At 42.1% G+C, this 20875-nt stretch overlaps 1 long non-coding RNA gene across 1 annotated transcript; it reads right to left on the bottom strand.

Annotated features, from left to right (window-relative positions):
• Positions 1–15017: 15017 nt before the first annotated feature.
• Positions 15018–20333, bottom strand: LOC143988852 (uncharacterized). The gene is made up of 3 exons (XR_013276929.1): positions 20270–20333; positions 19425–19712; positions 15018–15198 (listed from the first exon to the last, which is right to left on the bottom strand). It is a non-coding gene; the product is annotated as an uncharacterized LOC143988852 (long non-coding RNA).
• Between the last annotated feature and the right edge of the window lie 542 nt (positions 20334–20875).

The following is a 20875-nucleotide window of genomic DNA, read 5'->3' as shown; positions in this document are numbered from 1 at the left end:
TCGTGTGTACGGGGCTTTAGCCAATGCTTCCTGCATAGCACCAGCTACTATCACAGGTGGAGTGACACCAAATGCGATCTGCCTGGGACAACAGCCAGCGATACCTGAATGGAAATCTGTTATTAAAGGTAAGTTTATTAGTTAAATCACAGTGTATATATGGGCATATCTGTTCTGCGGTGGTTACTGGGCTGCTTTCAAACTGATCCGCAGGTGCAGCGCAGAACACCTGCGGGTTACCTACACTGAGCCATAGACTTCTGTTATTACCTGCAAGTTTAGTGCGCTTTCAGAAAGTGCAGCACACCCGCAGGATATAATAGAAGTCTATGGCAAAGTACAGCTAACCTGCAGGAAAGCCACAGGTGAACTTGTCTACACCCTCTGTGTGGGTAAACCACAGCACATCAATGTGAAAACAGCCTAAGGGTCCTTTCACACGGGGCAGATCAGTGATGATCCGCCCCGTGGATATCCGCTTGCACAGCGGGGATCGCTGGAGCGATCTCCACTGAGCAGGCAGAGGACAGGTCCGTCTCTGCACACTGCGCAGAGATGGACCTGTCACAGCGCCACTCTCCCCTATGGGAGATCGGATGATGACGGACCGCAGTGTCCATCGTCACCCAATCCGATCCGATGACGGATGGAAAAATAGCTTTTTCCTCCGTTACACTTTTTTGGAACGGAGCAGGTCGGATGTCAGTGGACATGTCACTGCTGACATCCGACGCTCCATAGACCTCTATGGAGCATCCGTTCAGGTCCACCTGAAAAACTGACAGGCGGACCCTAACGGATCGTCCGTGTGAAAGGAGCCTTAGGCCCCATTGGTACTATCAGTCTGACCCTCCATTCAACTCTATCGAGCTGCAGATGTAAACGGACTTGTGGCCATTTACACCCCACTTACCTCCAATCCGATCCTTCCCCTTCTATCTGGGAAGATGGGATCCAAGGGCCCATAGAGTAGAGTGGGTTGTATCCGTGTCGGCTCTGCATATGCAGAGTGGACATGAAACTGTCATCCTTCTGCTCTACTCATTGTGGCCCGTGACCAGTTACCAAGTCGTTTAAGTGGCCCTCGCTCTTCAAAAGGTTGGGCACCCCTGCTTTAGGCAGTAAGGACACTGAAATGTATATTTTAGTATCACAAATAGATGCAAGCTATAAAAATAACATTATTAACAAAATGGAATTTATTGGACTGCTAAACTACAATGTCTGGTTGAAAACCTAAACTATTTGGTAGGTAAAACTTCAAAAGGAGAGAACGGTTGATAATGAAGGTACTTAAAGGTAAGTGATCACGTTTTGGGTCACCATACACGGTACAATCTGACTACAATTTCCTTTAACGTTACCAACAACTATGCAGTGCAAAAGGATTCATGTAGACAGGTCCAGTATACTTTCTCTAGTGCAGGTGGCACTCATCCGCAGTGGCCCTGTAGCTGAAAAGGGACTCAAGAGGAACACAGTTCCTCTATGGTTTCCTTTGTCACTGGGGAAGTAATCTGTTTGGATGCTGCTGCCCATGTGACTCTGGCAGCCATCTTGGGTCAGACAGAGCCTATTTAAGGCTTTGGCTCCCAGGTTTGGCTCACATTTTGCTAGTTGGTAGAGTAGTGTATCCAGCCTGTTAGGGATAGTACCATAGGTATGGGAAAGGTTCCAGATGAGGAGGGAAAGCATGGAACGCAACTTCTTTGGACACCATCCCACTTGGGCGCAAGACCGCCAGGCCACACTCTGATCTCTTTCCAGATGCTGTCAATTGGGCTGATACCTGCTCTCTTCACATTACTGGAAACTGTGAGGGCATCCAGTTGGGCAGCCTTTATTCTTAAAATAATAATTTGTAGATTTGCAGGAGGCCGAGAACAATATATGGCACTTTTTTGAGTTAAGAATACATAATTGTTTTTTTTTTTAAACCAGAGTTTAGTGTCACTTTAAGAAATGATTTCTGATTGGTTGCTTTTTGTTACTTCGCTTCACATCATGTTTACTGTGTCTGCTGCCTCAGCCTTGACTAAGCCTGTCCTTATACAAGATCTTGTACAGTGTACTTCTTACAGCAGACAATAGCAAATCAAGTCAGCAGCATTACTGGGGGCATGACAGTAATTATGGTGATTTGTGATGAAAGACCATTGTAAAATAACACTACCACAAGAAGACTTACTACTGCCTGACTGAAAAGTGATTGCCTTTACTGACTCAGAATCCTCTGTGAAGGAAATGGGGAAATCCACATCTAATATATTTAAACCAAGCTGACAAAACCTACTGCTAAGCAGCATTAAACTGCTGGATGAGAGATTTATGTCTGGTTTTAATGTCATAGGAAAGTCATATCTGGAAGTCATATTTTAAGGCTATGTGCACATGGATGTTTCTATTCCGTCAGCAAAGACAATAGAAAAGTAGAATATTTCACTGCAATTTTGACCTATTAGTAAAGTTGAACTCCAGGAACAAAAACTTTTGTTGCGCTACCCCCACCCTGCACAGCCAAGCACACACATTTTCTACTCACACTGGAGTCAGGAATCAGTCCTTGCAGCTTTGTTTTTGTATTATTTATATTAGTTTTATTACAGGAATTGAACTTGTATAGAGATAGGGTTATTATGGGATGCCCACTTGATCAACAAGGAATTCTTCAGGGACACAACTACATCTATACACAGTATATACACAGCATCTCAAAGTATATATCCACCTGGTTAAGAAACCCTCTACATTGGACTGGATCACCCCAAAATAGCCGGGGAAGCGGAGAGGAACCATACATACCTCTTATAGAGGTAATGCTCAAGGTGGGTGCCTGCACAGAGACTGGAACAGCAGCAGGGACGGCCTGCAACACAGGTTGCATCGGAGCAGCCACAGTGGGAGAATCCAGGTGAGCCGTGCGACTCAGGAGAGTTTGTAACGCCAAGACAAACTGATCCATGCGGTGATCCTTTTCATCCAATCTGGAAAATATATTACCAACAAGTGGATTGACTGCATCTTCTGAATTCATGGCCTTTGCTTACTGTCTGAAACCATGAATCAGACTGAAACAGAAGTACAGTTAAATCACACTCGTTTAATAATAAAAGTAAATAGAACAAATGTAGTCAAAACATAGCCAAAGTTCAGGAAGCCAGAGACCAGCATAGTGGAACAGCAAGCGGCATCTGGAGCCAGAAGGAATGTCAGCCAAGCAAGTCTTTAACAGGAACGCAGGAGATAGTCTCTGTGATGTTGTTCAAGGCAAAGGCAGAGATCATCTGGGCTGGACAGCTAAAGTAGGAAGGACTGACGAGCAGGATATCATCAACAGGTCACCGAGGAGAGATAGGAGCTGGCAATTAGCCGACAGCTAAGCAGCCAGCTCAGAGGAAGGAAGGGCTGAGCCCAGCCCCGACAAGGAGAAGTTTCATGCTGGATTACTTCACAGATCTGGAAGAAATACACAAAACTCAACAAGATTTAAGGGGGATATACATAACTCCTGTATTTATACAATATTTGCTTATTCCAGAGTCCAGCTTTAAGTCTTTATTGCTTCTTTTAGAATGCTTGATATTAAATTCAATCTTATTTCAGTTTTCAAACCTAGTGCTTAGTCACCGCTTGCTGCAAAAAACTAGAAACTGGACTGAAAACTGAATAAAATGTAACTTTAACCACTTCCCACCCTGCCTGTAGCAAAATGACAGCCGGGCAGAACTTTCGTTGTTCCGGGTGGATGTCATAGGACAACCTCCCAGGAACTTGCCTTGTGCACGGCCCTATGCAAGCACTATGGGTATGATCTGTCACTGGCTTTGTACACCAGACACCACTGATAGATCACTGTACCGGCCCGACACCACTGATAGATCACTGTACCGGCCCGCTGTCAGTACAATGTGATTGCTGTGACCAATCACAGCAGATCACGTGGCAGTTGTAAACAATGGATGGCTTTCTGCCATGCCATCCATTGTGTAAAATTGCGTTGCTAGCTGTGATTGGTCACTCACAGCTAATCACAACAATACTCACTGAATAAATCAGTTTCATTCATTGAGACCATTGAAATGCATTGGTATAAGCAATCATAATGTGCAAAAATATTCCACAGAGTAGTACAGTGTTATTATGGTAATACTGTATTGTACTCTGGTCACAATATGTTAAAGAAAATTGTAAAAAAAAAGAAAACAAATGTAATAAATACTGTCACCAGTGTCCCTGATCACCGCCACACCAGTCATATCATGACACAAAAATCGTGACAAAAAATTACAACTTAAAAAAGCTCACAATGCCTCTTACTAAATATCAAGGACTGTCTACTTTCCAAAAAGGGGTCATTTGGGGATATTTGTACTATCCTGGTGTTTTCGTGCCTCAAGAAATTATATAGTTCATCACTACATCAGGACTGATCAATTTTCATAACTTTCCTACATGCTAAATAATAAACACTGATTTGGGTTATTTTCACCAAAGAAATGTAGCAGGATGCATTTTCCCTACATGGGGCACAAATGTGATGCCTTATTGTTATGTGCATGTGCTATATTAAGTTAAAGAAGTAGAGCTTTTGGTTATTTGGACATGGCATATACATTATATATATCCCTTCTGTGGACCCCAAAGCCAAGTGTTAAAATTCGAACTATCAGCATAGCATTTGAACAAAATTTGTGAAGTCACTTATAGTATTGCTCTGATGAATAATCTTTCCAAAGTTTTGTATGAAAGTTCAAACAAAATTCTACCTTTGAATATCTAGGGCAAAGAAAAAGAATGACTGAAATCCCCCTTCCTCCGTATTCCATGGGAACCTATATTTACCTTTCCTTGCTCCCATGCCACTCAATTCAGCAGTTGGGAGCAAAGTAAACTTGCTAGCACTTTCAGGTATGGGTGGACATATCATTTAATCCTCCTCTTCCCAGCAATGGTGACTTTTGACTGGGCCAGCACAGTCACATGGTTCCAGGAAAGTCGTTCCTAGCCCCATGAAAGACCTGACAAATCATTTTGGAGCTTGCACAAGATTTTCTTTCCTGGTCATAGGGACTGTACAGAGCAATGTGACCACTGAGAAAGGTAATTATATTCTGCTGGAGAAGGGGAGCTAAGTGACCCTTAAATTTGTCTTGCATGGGTAAAGGAAAGTGTCAATTTAAATGAGGACAGTATCTACAGTATCTCACAAAAGTGAGTACACCCCTCACATTTTTGGACCTATTTTATAATATCTATTGCTACAATGTAAAGTAGTGAGTGTACAGCTTGTATAACAGTACAAATTTTCTGTCCCCTCAAAATAACTCAACACACAGCCATTTATGTCTAAACCGCTGGCAACAAAAGTGAGTACACCCCTAAGTGAAAATGTCCAAATCGGGCCCAATTAGCCACTTTCTGTCCCCGGTGTCATGTGGCTTGTTAATGTTACAAAGCCTCAGATGTGAATGGGGAGCAGGTGTGTTAAATTTGGTGTTATCGCTCTCACTCTCTCATACTGGTCACTGGAAGTTCAACATGGCACCTCATGGTAAAGAACTTTCTGATGATCTGAAAAAAAGAATTCTTGCTCTACATAAAGATGGCCTAGGATATAAGAAGATTGCCAAGACCCTGTAACTGAGCTGCAGCATGGTGGCCCAGACCATACAGTGGTTTAACAGGACAGGTTTCACTGAGAACAGGCCTCGCCATGGTCGACCAAAGAAGTTGAGTGCACGTGCTCAGTGTCATATCCAGAGGTTGTCTTTGGCAAACAGATGTATGAGTGCTGCCTGCATTGCTGCAGAGGTTGAAGGGGTGGGGACTGTCAGCCTGTCAGTGTTCAGACCATACTCTGCACATTGCATCAAGTCTCTTCTAAAGATAATGCACAAGAAAGCCCGCAAACAGTTTTCTGAAGACAAGCAGACTAAGGACATGGATTACTGGAACTATATTGTGTGGTCTGATGAGACCAAGATAAACTTATTCGGTTCAGATGGTGTCAAGTGTGTGTGGCGGCAACTAGGTGAGGAGTACAAAGACAAGTGTGTCTTGTCAACAGGTAAGAATAGTGGTGGGAGTGTCATGGTATGGGGCTGCATGAGTGTTGCCGGCACTGGGGAGCTACAGTTCATTGAGGGAACCATGAATGCCAACATTTACTGTGACATACTAAAGCAGAGCATCATTCCCTCCTTTCAGAGACTGGGCTGCAGGGCAGTATTCCAACATGATAAAGACCCCAAACACACATCCAAGATGACCATTGCCTTGCTAAAGAAGCTGAGGGTAAAGGTGATGGACTGGCCAAGCATGTCTCCAGACCTAAACCCTATTGAGCATCTGTGGAGCATCCTCAAATGGAAGGTGGAGGAGCGTAAGGTCTCTAGCATCCACCAGCTTCATAATGTTGTCATGTAGGAGTGGAAGAGGACTCCAGTGGTAACCTGCGAATCTCTGGTGAACTCCATGCCCAAGAGGGTTAAGGCAGTGCTGGAAAATAATGGCGGCCACACAAAATATTGACATTTTGGTTCATAGCATTTGTAACCCATATGCCCCTGCTGGGTCCTCTTCTTATTGCACATGTGTGCCATGGCCCTGTTCATTCCTATGTTTGAGCTGTGCTCTGTTGGACTGCTAAAGGCTGCCTTGGACTGAAGGAGCCATTACACACATGTGCAGTAAGAAATGTATCCAGTGAGGACATTTGTGTAACAAGGGCTATGCGGCACTGGGCAGGGCCACACATTGAAGAGTGCTATAGCGCGAAGAAAGGTAAATATTATACCAGACGGACTGCACGCCAGAGGGTAGAGGGACTATTTAAAGGATAACTAGACTAAAGGTACAGTTGTCCTTTAGGTTTCCAGGGATTTCTAATTCCCTATTTGTACTAGGCAGATAAGTCATTAGTAAGGGAAACATATATCAGACATTCTCTTTTTCTTGCTCATAGCTACCTATGAAATTCTTCTACTTATACTTCCATAAAATTTTGTTTTTATGGTTAAAACAGATTGAGAAAGACCAAAGCTTTGTGTATGTGTATGAAGCTATACTTCACAGCGTTGAGGGTGCAAAATGGGACATTGGATGAAAGTTCCCATATTATTGCTCCTCGTTTCACTGCACAAAGTTTATCATTTATCTTATAATTATCATTCTTTGAAAGGGACACCTGCACAGGTTCATTTTTTTTTTTAATCATGTCTCCACGTATGAAATAATGAATTACGGTGTAATCTATTTTGCAACATATGTTACTTAGAAATGCAACAAAAATAGATGAAGATAATAAGATCATCAATCACCGGTGTGATAGGTATCATTTGTGCATCTGCGGCTATGTATGGGATAATTATAATGACAATGACATAATGACATTTTGGAATGTTCTTCACCCAGTTCTATCCATACAGCTGCCTATGGATGTGTACAAGGTACTATCTGAAAGATCACCTATCATCTACTTAGAATAAGGCAGCCACCTTGTGCAGGGAACCAGTGATAGAGTGAAACAAGTTCATTAGGTTACTAGTGTGATTTGGGGGATTTTTAGCTCAGTGGTGGTAAACGGATTCAATGAGACATGATGCCAGACTGACATGTGTCTAAGGGCTTACTGGCCCATTTTTATTAGACAAACCAAAAGGAAAAACAAATTACATCTGCATTTCCCATGCAGGAGATTCAGCTTCACAAACTTTTATTAGAAAAAATAAGTTCTGAAAATGCTAAGCCAAAGCCATCTTGGTTACTCTTCAGCAGCACCGCTGCTCTTGTCAGGATCTTTCAGACCCAGCTCTCCTGGCTCACTCAGCCTTTAGCTACAGCATCTCACTGCATGTGCCCACTCCTTGCCTCTAGGTAGGGGATACCCTGGCAACCCACGCTCTCTCTCTCTCCCCCCTGAAATTTACAGATTCTCTCTGTCAACTGGACTCTGTCTCCCAGACTCACTCAGCTTACCCTTATTTCCCAGTTCGCAAGGTGAGCAATCTCTCCAACATGGAGTGCAGTCTCCTGAGGGTATCATCTGTCTTCATGGGAACACAACTGTCTCCAGGCTGAAACCCCCTAATGAAGCCCCTGAGCTATGCCCATGCTTGCTTATAATGAGCATGAAGCCCATGACCTATGCCCAAGCTTGCTTATAACGAGCATGCATGCCTGCAGGTTGCATGACCAGGCAACCTGCAAGTCTCCAGTAAGACCTGGGCACACGATTGAAGGCTTTGTCCCACCCAAGACACTTTGAAGCCTTAAAGCTCCAAACCCGGTCCCAGCAATACAAAACCTGGAGAACACTGAAAAGCCAGTCTGCTGGACTCAGAAACAATACTCTTGAGCTTCACACTCTGCATTAGTGGGCATCCTGTGTGTTTTCTACATATCCTGACACAGTGTCAGGGCCTAGCACTGTCACACTAGGTGTTAAAGAGAAACATTGGTCTTAAAAAAGGGGAATGTTTTTTAAAGGAGGTATAACATACAGGACTGTTAGTGCAGATGAGGAGCCTCATATGATCTTATGCCTCACTATGTCACTTGTTTCAGGTCACATGAAGTGACCATGATACTGCAGGATAACAAATAGCAATAGCAGAAAAAAGAGGGCCTATACTTATCTTTCTGGTGGCTTGTATCTTAAAACATGTCAAGATGTCGCTTCCCAGCTACTGCAAGTATGTTACACTTCCTGGTATGTAAGTTTCTGCTATTTGCCCCAAAGGATATCCAACCCTCCACCCGGATGGAGTGATTCCTCCTGCCAGCTCCTACGTTACTACAGCAAGTATAAGCTGATTTATTACTGCTTTAAAGTATTTTACCAACGTTTTTTCAGTAGTTCATGTCTGTTCACAGTTTTTTTTAGAATTATGTAAAATAAGGGCTATTGTAATCATGCTATGTATTAGTGATATATTTAATAATTTTATCCAGGGGACCAGATTGCTGGTTATGTTTGCTATGATGAGACACATTACCATTTCCTTCACAGATATATCCTTCTCTTTAAAGACTGTTATTAGTGGATTGTGCCTTGTAGGAAACATTGCACGGATAATTATTTCAGTAATCTGGGAGCATGATTTATGACTTCTGTTTTATTGAGCATTTCAGGCTAGCCATGAATGTTATGCTGCTGTTTTATTGATTTACGTTTACATCGTATGCTATTTTTTTTTTTTGTGTCACCCAATGTTAACACTGCTGCCTTAAAGTGTAAGTAACCCCCCCCCCTATCATTTCAGCCAAGGAAGCTGCCATCTTTGCCTCTGTTAAATCTACAACTGCCATGATGCTGCACATGTGATAGGGTATGACACCAGCCATTGGATGGTTTCACAGTTTTGGTTGAGAGCCCAACCAATGGGAGTGTTACATTTCCGGCACATGCCTATGAATCTACCTTGCATTACACCCACCATGCCTTGTAACCCGTTCTACACAGAAGGATGTCAGCTGTCCCTAACTCTGGAGGTTCTCATTAGACCAAAGGGGACCCGGGACCTTGCTACACACAATACCTGACAGTGCACCGAATCAACCTACAACCTGTAACCACTAGTATAGTGACCAGAGTCCTGAGTATAGATGGAGCCCTTAAGACTTTGGATGACTTTAAGATGGTGCACTTGTTGATCTTCTTTAGTGGAGTGAAGCAAAGTACATCCAAAGAGGCTTGTTAAGTAGCAGAACTGTAATGGTATTGGTTGTTTTCAGCTAGATCGTATTATCACTGCCAAAGTGTCACTACATCACAGTTCTTTCAATTACTGTAAGTGAAGCAGAATAACAACAGCAGTTCAGTATTCTGGCTTAAGGAGGGTTGGGCAAAAGCCCTCTCACCAAGTCCTATATCCAGAGGCCCAGGGAGGAAATACTGAGAAACCGATCCTTGTGTTTGCCCGACTGGCTACCCCCGCACAGCATCCCCACGTGCCGACAGGGGTGCCATGGGATGCACCTGGGGTTCTGGCTTAGCTCTAGATGTCCGCCACTGACCTCGGAGCTGTAACAGGAACGATCACACAGGCCCAGGACCCCAGTACCCTTCTGGTAATTCTCCCTTCTCCCAGGAAGCCTCTGGGGTTTATGATTCCTCCTATATAGCCAAGGCTGCTGGAATCTCTAGTCCTCACTATACAGATTCCAATGAAACAGCCTGTGTTGAGAACTCCATCTCCTTGCTGCTCCTACAGTCCTTCCTTGATCGGCCAGCTTCCCTCTGCCAATGAAGAAACAGGAGAAAGAGCAGAGTGGTCTGTCCTGCCTATGAATGCCTCTGACTCATTCCACAGTGAGAAGAAAGAAAGGGGAAGGGGGAAATCCCTCCTGCAAAGCTGACAAGTGGAGTCTCCTTTCAGTGAGAGTCCCGGCCAGCTTGTCAATGAAGTGGGGATGCAGAGCAGCCGCTACACATATGTAGCAGAATACATATTGCCCTAAATTTATGAAGAAATTCGATTTTTTTTTCAAATTTTTTATTGGATGTGTTTTAAAAAAATCTTTATTGGATGTGTTTTAGCAGAGAGTAAAAAATATTGTTTTTTTTTTCAAAATTGTCAGTCTTTTTATGTTTATAGCACAAAAAAAAGGCAAAGGTAACCAAATACCACCAAAGAAAGCTCTATTTGTGGGAAAAAAGGGACATTTTATTTGGGCATAGTGTCATCTTCTGGAGGTCAAGTGGTTAAAAAGACTGTCTGGCTACCAAGTCCCTGCCTTGGGAGATGAGCAAAGGGAGCTGAGCTGCTGAAATGAAAGTGAAAGTACCTCTGCTGTGAACTTTGAGGATGAAGTTTACATTCTAAAAATGCTGTCATGCTGCTCCAATGGCTTCCTTTCCTTCTGAGTGACTGACGAGTAGATCGGATGTTCTGACTTGCCTGTCTTACTATTTGTCCCAGGACTGTGACTCAGAATGTATTGAAGCCTGAGGATCAGTATAACTGCCAGGCAACTAGCGTTTTTAGGAGCCGCTGTGCTTCGGACAGCATAGCTTTGAATTATATTCATGTAAGCTCTAACCAAACATGTTAAACAAACATTATAATTCCAGGATGATTCCCTGCTCCTGTATGCAATGTGTTTTTCATAACATACAAGGCATGTTATCTATTTACCTGTAATATCATTTTTTTTTCTTTGGAACTTCCATGACTCATTTAGCAGGTGAAGAAGAAGGGAATTCAGGAAGTGATCACAGGTGCACAAGGGCAAAGATGACTTTCATCAACTTGTTTATCAGAATTGAGTGAGAAAGAAGTAGCTACTCGTGTGGAAAATTTGCAGATGGAAAATTAAATCACCCCATACAAGTGTGGTAAGTGCGTAATATGATGAAATAATATTACATGTCATAAAAAATAACACTATGCCAACAGCACATAGAGGGAGAGATACCTGCACCTGGCTCTTCTGATGTGATCAGGAAAGTGGTGGCAGTCAGAAATCATGGCTCATTTTACTCAGCCGTATATTGTCTATGGAGTGGAGAACTATATCAAATGGTGTGCCTTAATTATCAATTGAATGCAAATGTTGGTGTCAGTGCTTAAAGTGAAAGTAAACCCTTCTATTGTTTTCAGTCAAGGAAGCTGCCATCTTGGCCTGCACATGTGATCAGTTATGAAACCAGCCATTGGATGGTTTGAAAGTTTGGTTGAGAGCACAACCAATGTGAAAGTTAGCATTTCTGGCATGCCGGGAATGTAAGTGTTTTTTGAAACTGGGTTTACTCCCTCTTTAAGCCCACGGAGGTGCCACTTTGCTATTGTAATCTGCAAGGTCAGGGTGCCAGTTTGATAACAGGGTCTTTGCAGAGAACAGGAGACACATAACGCATAATTCCACTGAACCAGTGTTCAACTTCATTGCCCAAAGTGGGAACCCCTCCTTTCTTTGTCAGCCTGGACCTGCTACCTGTCAACATTTGGAGCCCTAAAGCAGTAGTAAACCATACCTTCCAACATTTTGAGATATGAATGAGGGACATCTACTAGCAAACATATGTAGGCATAGGACACGCCCCCTGCCACACCCCCTTAAAGAAGAATTAACCAAAAACAAGAGGTTAATTAAATCCACAAGGGATTTTGTTTTACCACTACTATTCCTTTATATTGACTTTTAAAATTCATAAATACAGCAATTTAGAATTTAGATGAAAGGTTTAGCACTGGGAAACACTTTTTGAAAGATAAAAAGTGCATTTTATATACAACTATATAGATCAGATCAAAATGAGGGACACATGAGGAGGAATGAGGGACAGAGGGACATTGCTCCAAATCAGAGACAGTCCCTCCAAATCAGGGACAGTTGGGAGCTATGAGTAAACCATGGTGGGAGATTCCAGAATTTGTCATAATGTGCAGCATACTTGCTCAGTATGACAAATATACCTCTGAGTCTGCTTTCCTCTGTGGGATCTAAGCCCCCCCTGCATTCACTCCTATCTTGGCAATATACCATGTTATCGCTCCCCTCTTCCACCATCTCTTTGAGTCATCTTGGCAACCAAGTTTTCTGGCAGCTGAGACTTTTAATTTTGACCCTACCTGCTGGAAAATGTTTGTTTCGGAAGGGTTAGTAAGATGAACTAAATCAGTACAATCTCTACACCCCCCGGTACCCATTATACTTATCTTCTGCTGCCCATGTCAGCTGCTGTAACAGTTCTGGCATCTGGAAAATGCCGTCCACATCCCAGGACCTGTGTAGCATCTTAATGCTCGCAATGGTGACCACAGTGACCAATGATAATCTCTCTACGCCTGCTTTGTTTTCCAGGAGGGCATCTTGGAAGAAAGAAAGGGGCAGAAGAGCGTGGCTTTAAAATTCCTGGACTGCTACATCCATGAGCCTGGGTAGTCAAAGAAAATCATCCAAGGAAGTAAGGGTGGTGGGGACTGGAAGTGTGGGGAGAGTTTTGTGAAAAGGTAAACTAACCCTTTAAGGTTTATGACCACATTAGTGTGATTATGTATATTAGAGAATGTTTACAGCCGAACCACACTACATTTATATGTTGGTAGACCCTCACTGGTTATGGGTGACTCAAGAGTTTAGATTGGTTGGTTGGCCCCTCCATGATTCTCATGGAAAAGTTGATTGAATGGAATTTCCTGGCCAATCGCTATTGTTTTCTGAGATGGGCAGGAGCATGTAGTGCTCGTCTTTCTCTCTTACAAATACATGAACTTGCATATTTCCTTATCAGCATTTGCATGTTTGTAGAAAGATCCTTTGATAGAACAATCATTTGGCAGCTGGGCCTGATGTCTGTAGGCAGCTTTACTTTCAGCTAATGTAACTGTTAATTGTAACGATCAGAGCAAAGTAACCTGCAATTATCTAAGTGATTTTATTCTGCCAGTTAAACTTTGATTAGCCAAGTAATGGGAACCCTAAAGGTTTGTCCTTATCCACTTCCCAGAACCCAAGGCTTCCAGTGGCATCCTGGACCTTGTGCTGACCAGGCAGCTGCAAAGAAAACAGCTGGCATTTTAGCAGTACAGAACTCATTATAAGAATGTTTATTTGCAGTTTCTTGGGAAGCAGATAAATCAGGTTAGTTTGAAGCTGAAATCTGCAAATTAGACAAAATGCACCCTTGCAGTGGGGTCCCCCCAACAATGCAAGGATTACATTCTCATTAAGTCTCAGGGGGAGATGAACAAGCAGTATCACTTAATATCAACCTCTGCTCCAGCCGGCTCCAAGCCTAACCTTCTTCTCCTTTCCGCTCCAGGCTGTTGGTGGTTCATCTATGTCATCCCATACTGTGAAGGGCTACTAAGCCTGCATTGTACTTGAGCCAGACTGTAGTACAACCATGGCCTGGAGAGCCTTAGAGAGAACGCAGTAGGAGACAGCTTGCACAAATTGAGGGAGCCTGCTGGAGTGAGAAGTAGGTTAATTATTACTCCTGATTCTGGTTCTGCCTAAACTTTACAAGCAGTTAACCATTGAAGTATGGTGTGGGGACAGTGAGATTAAATTTTGCCTTATTCCCAGGGTTCAACTTTAGGTCAGCAAAGGCCTTAAGGCAACTCTATGTTACATATTAAAAAATATATTAAGAATGACTTACTTTGAAGAAAAGCATTAAAACTTACCGCTCTGTCACCAGCACTACATTGACAGGTATTTGCTCCCGCTGCTGTCAATCAAGTCCAGTGACATCGAAGCAGGGACGGGTGGGGTTGAGTCCACTGTCTGTGTCAATAGACACAGCAGTGGGACTCAGGAGCGAGCCCGCCATGGGGGCATCCGATGAAGAAGAGGATCGTGGGTGCTCAGCGCTAAACTATTGCACAGAGCAGGTAAGTGTAGGCCTATTTGATATTTTTATTTTAAAAAAAATAAGATTTACAATCCCTTTATGGGACTGAAAAATATTTTTCATCTAATGCCTCTGGGTGTGTTGGATGTCTGAGACCCCTAATGCATTCTGTGGTTCCATCCATTGACCCCTATGTCATATTGGTGGAGCAGGTGGTGGGACAAGCAAGTAGTAAAGTGGTTCTAAAGGCTGAAGGTAATTCTATAGATGAAGGTAAAAAACCTTCTGCATGGTGGAGGCTGGTGCTCTATTTTTTTTGGGGGGGGGCAGCAAACAAACCACACAACCCCCCCTCCCCCCCTCTGTGGGTGGTACTCACACATTTGAGCTCTGTCTTGTGTGTTGGTGGTGATGCAGGTCAGAGAGCTCGCTCGTTGAGGATGGTCATCTCCCGGATCTCCCCGTACATCCTCCCCTGTAGCGGCCAATATGATTGCTTCTCCTCTCTGGCCAATTGGGTCTTAAGACCCGCTACCTGATTGGCCGGGAGGAGAGGCAGGAAAACAATAGCAAATATTGGAATAATTTTGATGGTTCAACCTCAAGCAACACCTAACAAAGATGGCACCTCATCCCTGAAAGTTTGAAACATGAATCAAAGGACAGGAAGGGAAATTAGGGATTTTTGCGGTGCTAATTAACAAAATACAATTAATTGAAGTACAAAGTTAGTAGTACAAAAATTTATTAAGTTTGAGCTTAAAATCAGTAGCAATATATGCTTAAAAGATTCAGAATAATGCAATACAGTGGTTGTTCTCGTCAAGCACACATAGTCCCGACATGTTTCGCATTAGATTGCTTCTTCAGGGGATGTGTGAAAGTTTGAACAAGATCTAAACCGAAAATACAAAGTACAAAATAATAATAAAGTATGTCACAACATTCGTAAATGCAGAAATAGAGGGGAAGGGGAAAGGGGGAGGGGAAACAACAGACACACACACATCAAACCCACCTTTAACCACTACGTTGGTGGTAAAGTAGTGGGATTGTCCACCTCGGGGGTTAGCCACAGCAGTGCTGAATCGCAGGGGGCTAAAAAGCCAACCCAAGAAAACTGATAAAAAAAGGAATATATAGTAAGACCAAATTTGAAATTTTGGGATGATTTAAAGTTCTTTGAGTACCTAGCTTAATTTCAAGGTTGCTAAAATAAAACAACCTTTTGGGGGTGAAGGACCCTCTAAAGTATAAAAATTGAGAAAAAAAATTTTGAGAAAAAATAATACAAGGATGTATTTTAGTTTCAAATGTATTACTTACGTAGGTTGGATAATTGTAAGCAGTGGGGACGCTCGCATTTTGAGAAGAAATCTTTTTGAGCAATCAGGGAGACACACCTGCATAGAAATACCAGCTGGGTGGCCAATCAAGGAAAAAACAAAACGAAGATAAGAAAAATTAAAATAAAAAAAAAAAATAAAAAAAAAAAAATAAAAAATGTATCTCAAAAGGGTGGTGTGTACATCATAAACTGAGTGTTATACAGACACCAACCCTCAGGCATATAGATATACCCAGAGAGTTAAACATTCGCATCCCAAGGCATAGAATTCAAAGCCAGGGAGTTAATGCAAGCATATAAAAAGGGACATAGACAGTAGCCTAGGTCCAAAGGGTTGAAACACCGGCAGAGAGATACGTGAACGTTTTCAAATAAAAAAAAGGACCGATCTAATAAATGTTTAAGAATGTAACAATAAGCTTACCGAAAAGTACAGAGTCTGAACGATCAAGCGTCACCCTTGGCTGCAACCCGCAACGGAATGACGATATTACGAAGGCTTTTTATATGCCCCGCCATCAAGCCGGCGTCTGACGTAGTCGGCCTGATGCGGACAAAAGGAGCGCTATTGCGCATGCTCACCAATGGGACGAGACTGAATAGGCCTACAAACCCCATAATGCCTCAGGCATGTGGGCGGAGGAAAGAGGGGAACGATCGATGCCTTCGTAGAAAGCGAAGGCATAAACGAACGCGGCCATCAATCTGACCGCCCGGTCAGGCGTAGAGGCAAAAAACGATGGAAAAGAGGGTCGGAACAGAATGGCAGAAGAAATAGCCAATCCTTCCGACCAATGTAGGGGGAGCGTCGCAGCGCTGAAAAGGGGCAATGGCACACAAGGCGCCTGTGCCCCCGGGTGTCCGTGCGGACAGCACTGATGGGGAAGCCGTAGAGGTGGACCATTCGGGTGGGAAATCCTAAAAAGGGAAGAACAAAAAAATAATTCTCTAAAAGCTGCACATAACAAAACATAATAATATCGTAAACATATAGACATATACATGATGTATTTTTATACTCAAAACAAATCAATACAGACAAATTTCAAATAATACAATAGAACAATGAGAAAATAAATAAAAATAAAAATAAAAAAGAAGGGAGGGGGGGGGGGGGGAGGGAGGGGGAGGGGAGGGAGGGAAAAGGGGAAGGAGGGGAAAGGGAAATGGGAACCCAACCAGGTTCCCTCTCAGAAGAGCGGTCAGCAAGATTGAAAGGCCAGAAAAGGTTTCTATATCATAAAAAAGGTTTGAAGCTTAAGTTTTCATTGAAGCCAGGTGGAATTGTAGCCCTTAGGTTGAAAATCCATTCAGCTTCATGTTGAAGTAAGATATTATCCACACTGCCCCCTCTCACATCAAGGGGGATATGTTCAAGTGCGGAAAAGGTGATAAATTTGGGATTGAAGGCATGGAAGAGGCCAACATGTCGACTGATGGCCGTCTCCATTTTCTTCTTGATAATGGGTTTGATATGGTCCTTGATTCGAATACAAAATTGTCGCTTTGTTTTACCTACATAAAACCCGCCACAAAGGCAACGGGCCAGATATATAACGCCCTGTGTTTGGCATGTGACTCGATGTTTAATGGAGTGCCATTTGCCATTTGGCAGTTTAAGTTTGGTATGTGAATTGACATAACAACAAACGTCACAATGGCCACAAGGAAAAGTGCCACTGGTTACTTCTCTAGTGTCCAACTTTGGTTGTTCAAAGTGGCTATGCACTAATTTATCTTTGAGAGAGGGAACTCTTTTAAAGGTAACTTCGGGAAAGTTTTTAATATGTTTCTTGGTAATAGGGTCAGCTAGAAGGAGTGGCCAAAACTTGTGTAAAATTTCTTTGAACTTACGATGCTGATTGGAATAGCGAGTAATAATTCTAACTGAATCATTTGTATTGGGACGTCGGGTTGAAAAAATAAGTGAAGTTCTAGTTTTAGGTTTTACACGGTTATAGGCTCGTTTCAAGCATTTATGACTGTATCCTCTTTTTCTCAATCTTTGGTAAAGGTCATCAGCTGCTATATTAAAATCTGAATTTTTGCTACAATTTCGCTTTAAACGCAAATATTGGCTATAGGGAATACTGTTAATCAAAGAAATTGGGTGAAAGCTAGTAGCGTGTAAAACCGTGTTACCGGCAGATGGTTTCCTAAATAAGAGAGAGTTGAGTCTACCTTCACTGTCCACCGAGATAGTTATGTCTAGAAAGTTAACTATTGACTGACTATGTTGCATAGTAAATTTCAAATTGAAATTGTTAATAGAAATCAATTGAAAGAAAGTTTTTAATTCTGTTTCCGTACCTGCCCAAAAGAAAAGAACATCATCGATATAACGAAACCATGAAATAATTTTATCCAAGAACGGTGACAAATCTTCTCTAGAGAAAGTTTCCTTTTCCCACCCCCCCAGGTACAGGTTTGCATACGATGGGGCACATTTAGTCCCCATCGCAACTCCCTGTACCTGGAGGTAGTGGGTGGAGTCAAAAACAAAGACATTATGCTTAAGAATATATTCAAGAAGGTCCACAACAAAAGAACTATATTGTAAGAAAGAGGAACCTCTTTCAGAAAGAAACCTGCGTACAACTTCAACTCCCTTGTCATGGGGAATTGTGTTGTAGAGGCTTTCGATATCCAGGGCAACCAACCATGAGTTGGGAGGGAGAGACAGTCCCTCAATCATTCTTAACAAATCGATGGTGTCTTTAACATATGAAGATAGAGAGATGACGTGTGGACTTAGATAGCTGTCAACTAATGCGCTCGCATTTTCAGTTAAACAGGAACATCCGGAAATGATAGGACGTCCTGGGGGATTTGTTTGAGACTTATGAATTTTCGGTAGTGCGTAAAAAGTTGGAATCTTTGGATCCTTGATGTTTAGAAATTTCCATGTGTTGAGGTCAATGACCCCTTGTTGATATGCCTTAAAAATGAGATTCAAATAGATATTTCGATAATTTAGAATGACAGTTTTAGAAATAGGACGATACCAATTTCTATTGGACAGTATATTTCGACACATGGAGGTGTATTATACAACTTCCATGATCACCAAATTTCCGCCCTTGTCTGCGGGCTTAATAATTAAATTTGTATTTTTTTGTAAGGATTTAATAGCTGCTCTATGTTGTAACGAAAGATTGTTAGATAAAGGTGAATGAAACGACAATTTCTCAATCTCTATAGTTGTTTGCTGTATAAACGCCCAAATGTTTGGGTTTGCATTGAGTAGAGGAAATGCTCTAGATTTGCATTTAAAGGATGGAGGGGGGGGGAAGGAAACACCTGGGACTGACAGACTAGGAGTGGAAATTGCTTCCGAGTCGTCGTCATCAGTGTTTCCCTCCTCCCATAATTCCATCAAATTTTTGATGGCATAATGTTCGGTCATATTTTCATAAGACCGGACATTGTCATTACTATCAAAGTCTGGAGTAACAGGCTTATCAAAGATAACTCGATATAACAGTCTACGGGCAAAAAGATGTAAATCCTTAATAAGTTGAAATTTGGTTGTGTTTGAATCAGGACAAAAGGTTAGTCCTAATTTCAAGACTTCCAATTCAGGTTCGGATAATCTCTGTGATGATAAATTTATTATTGACAACTCATTTGTAGATGAATCAAGGTTACCTTGTACATAAATGTCATTCAAATCATCGGTGGAATCTGGTCCTTGCCTAAAAAAATAGGTGCCAATTTCAAATCTGCAGGTAAAGGAGTACCTAGAGGCGAGATAATGACATTGGTAGTGCTTACCGATGGATTCGCAGATTGCAAAGAGGTTATGGAGGAAGTTGCCTGGGCCGAAGGGGCTGTGCATTGATTTGACATTGATTGTGTGCCACGAGAGCCTAAAGAAAGAGAGTGAGAGGGGTGAAACATCGCAAGTGTACCAGCAGGTGTTGGTTTCGATGAAAATGGTGGTGCCCGACGAGAGAGCGGAGTGCCCAATTGATTCCGAAGGGACTCAGTGGAGGCGTGTTCAGAGTTCCCTTTTCTTTTTTTCGGTACTCTGTCCTCAGACAGGTCACGGTACATGGTGGACTGTGTAGAAGAAAAGGAGGAGGGTGGAGAGACATTGGGAGTGTTATCATTATTTCTATTTGTACGTGAATTGAAAGATTTAGTGAATTTAGGTTTGGAATCTCGAGTCCATTTGTAAGCATAACCATTTGTGTGGGCCAGGCTATCCCTGGTAAATTTATTTTCTTTGATTTGAATAATTTCTAAAGTATATTTTTCAATAAGGACTTGAAGGTCCTGTTCCTTTTTCTGGAATCTCGTGGTGGAAATTCTAGATTCATGATCTTCATACCAATGGGAAATTAGGCTGTCCAGTATAGAAAGTTCATGATCATACTGAATACATAACAAAGACATCATGCCAAAGGAGCATGTTTGTAGATTTTCTTCCCACTTCGATTTAATGATATCATCAACTTTTTTAATATTGGGAAAGATCTGGATTCGCAGTCCAAAAGGTACAATAAGATTTTCTATGTATTTATGAAAATATTTTTTGTGCCAAAAAACTCGAACCTTTCGTTCGAGGAGGCGTAATCTGAGGAAAGCAAAATCGAGATCTTTATCTGAAATGTCACCTGTTTTTTGTGTAAGTTGGACTTTGTCCATTAGAGCATCCCAGGCCTCACCACTAAAGGCCGCCATACCGAGATAAGGGAACGTGTGGGAGGGGAAGAGAAAAAAAAAAAAAAAAAAAAAAAAAACACAATGCAAAACACGTTAGTATTTACTGAAATAGCAGAGTAAGAACATATGTTGTGTTGTTGATGAGGAACCAAGGAGAAAATAGTGTATTGAAACACCAGGGGACAAAATTGGAATAATTTTGATGGTTCAACCTCAAGCAACACCTAACAAAGATGGCACCTCATCCCTGAAAGTTTGAAACATGAATCAAAGGACAGGAAGGGAAATTAGGGATTTTTGCGGTGCTAATTAACAAAATACAATTAATTGAAGTACAAAGTTAGTAGTACAAAAATTTATTAAGTTTGAGCTTAAAATCAGTAGCAATATATGCTTAAAAGATTCAGAATAATGCAATACAGTGGTTGTTCTCGTCAAGCACACATAGTCCCGACATGTTTCGCATTAGATTGCTTCTTCAGGGGATGTGTGAAAGTTTGAACAAGATCTAAACCGAAAATACAAAGTACAAAATAATAATAAAGTATGTCACAACA

The sequence above is a fragment of the Lithobates pipiens genome, unplaced genomic scaffold (genome assembly GCF_037356315.1).
Source record: "Lithobates pipiens isolate NorthernLeopardFrog02 unplaced genomic scaffold, aLitPip1_a1.2 Scaffold_18, whole genome shotgun sequence".
Lineage (NCBI taxonomy): Eukaryota > Metazoa > Chordata > Amphibia > Anura > Ranidae > Lithobates > Lithobates pipiens.
This window is presented reverse-complemented; position numbering and strand designations above follow the sequence as displayed.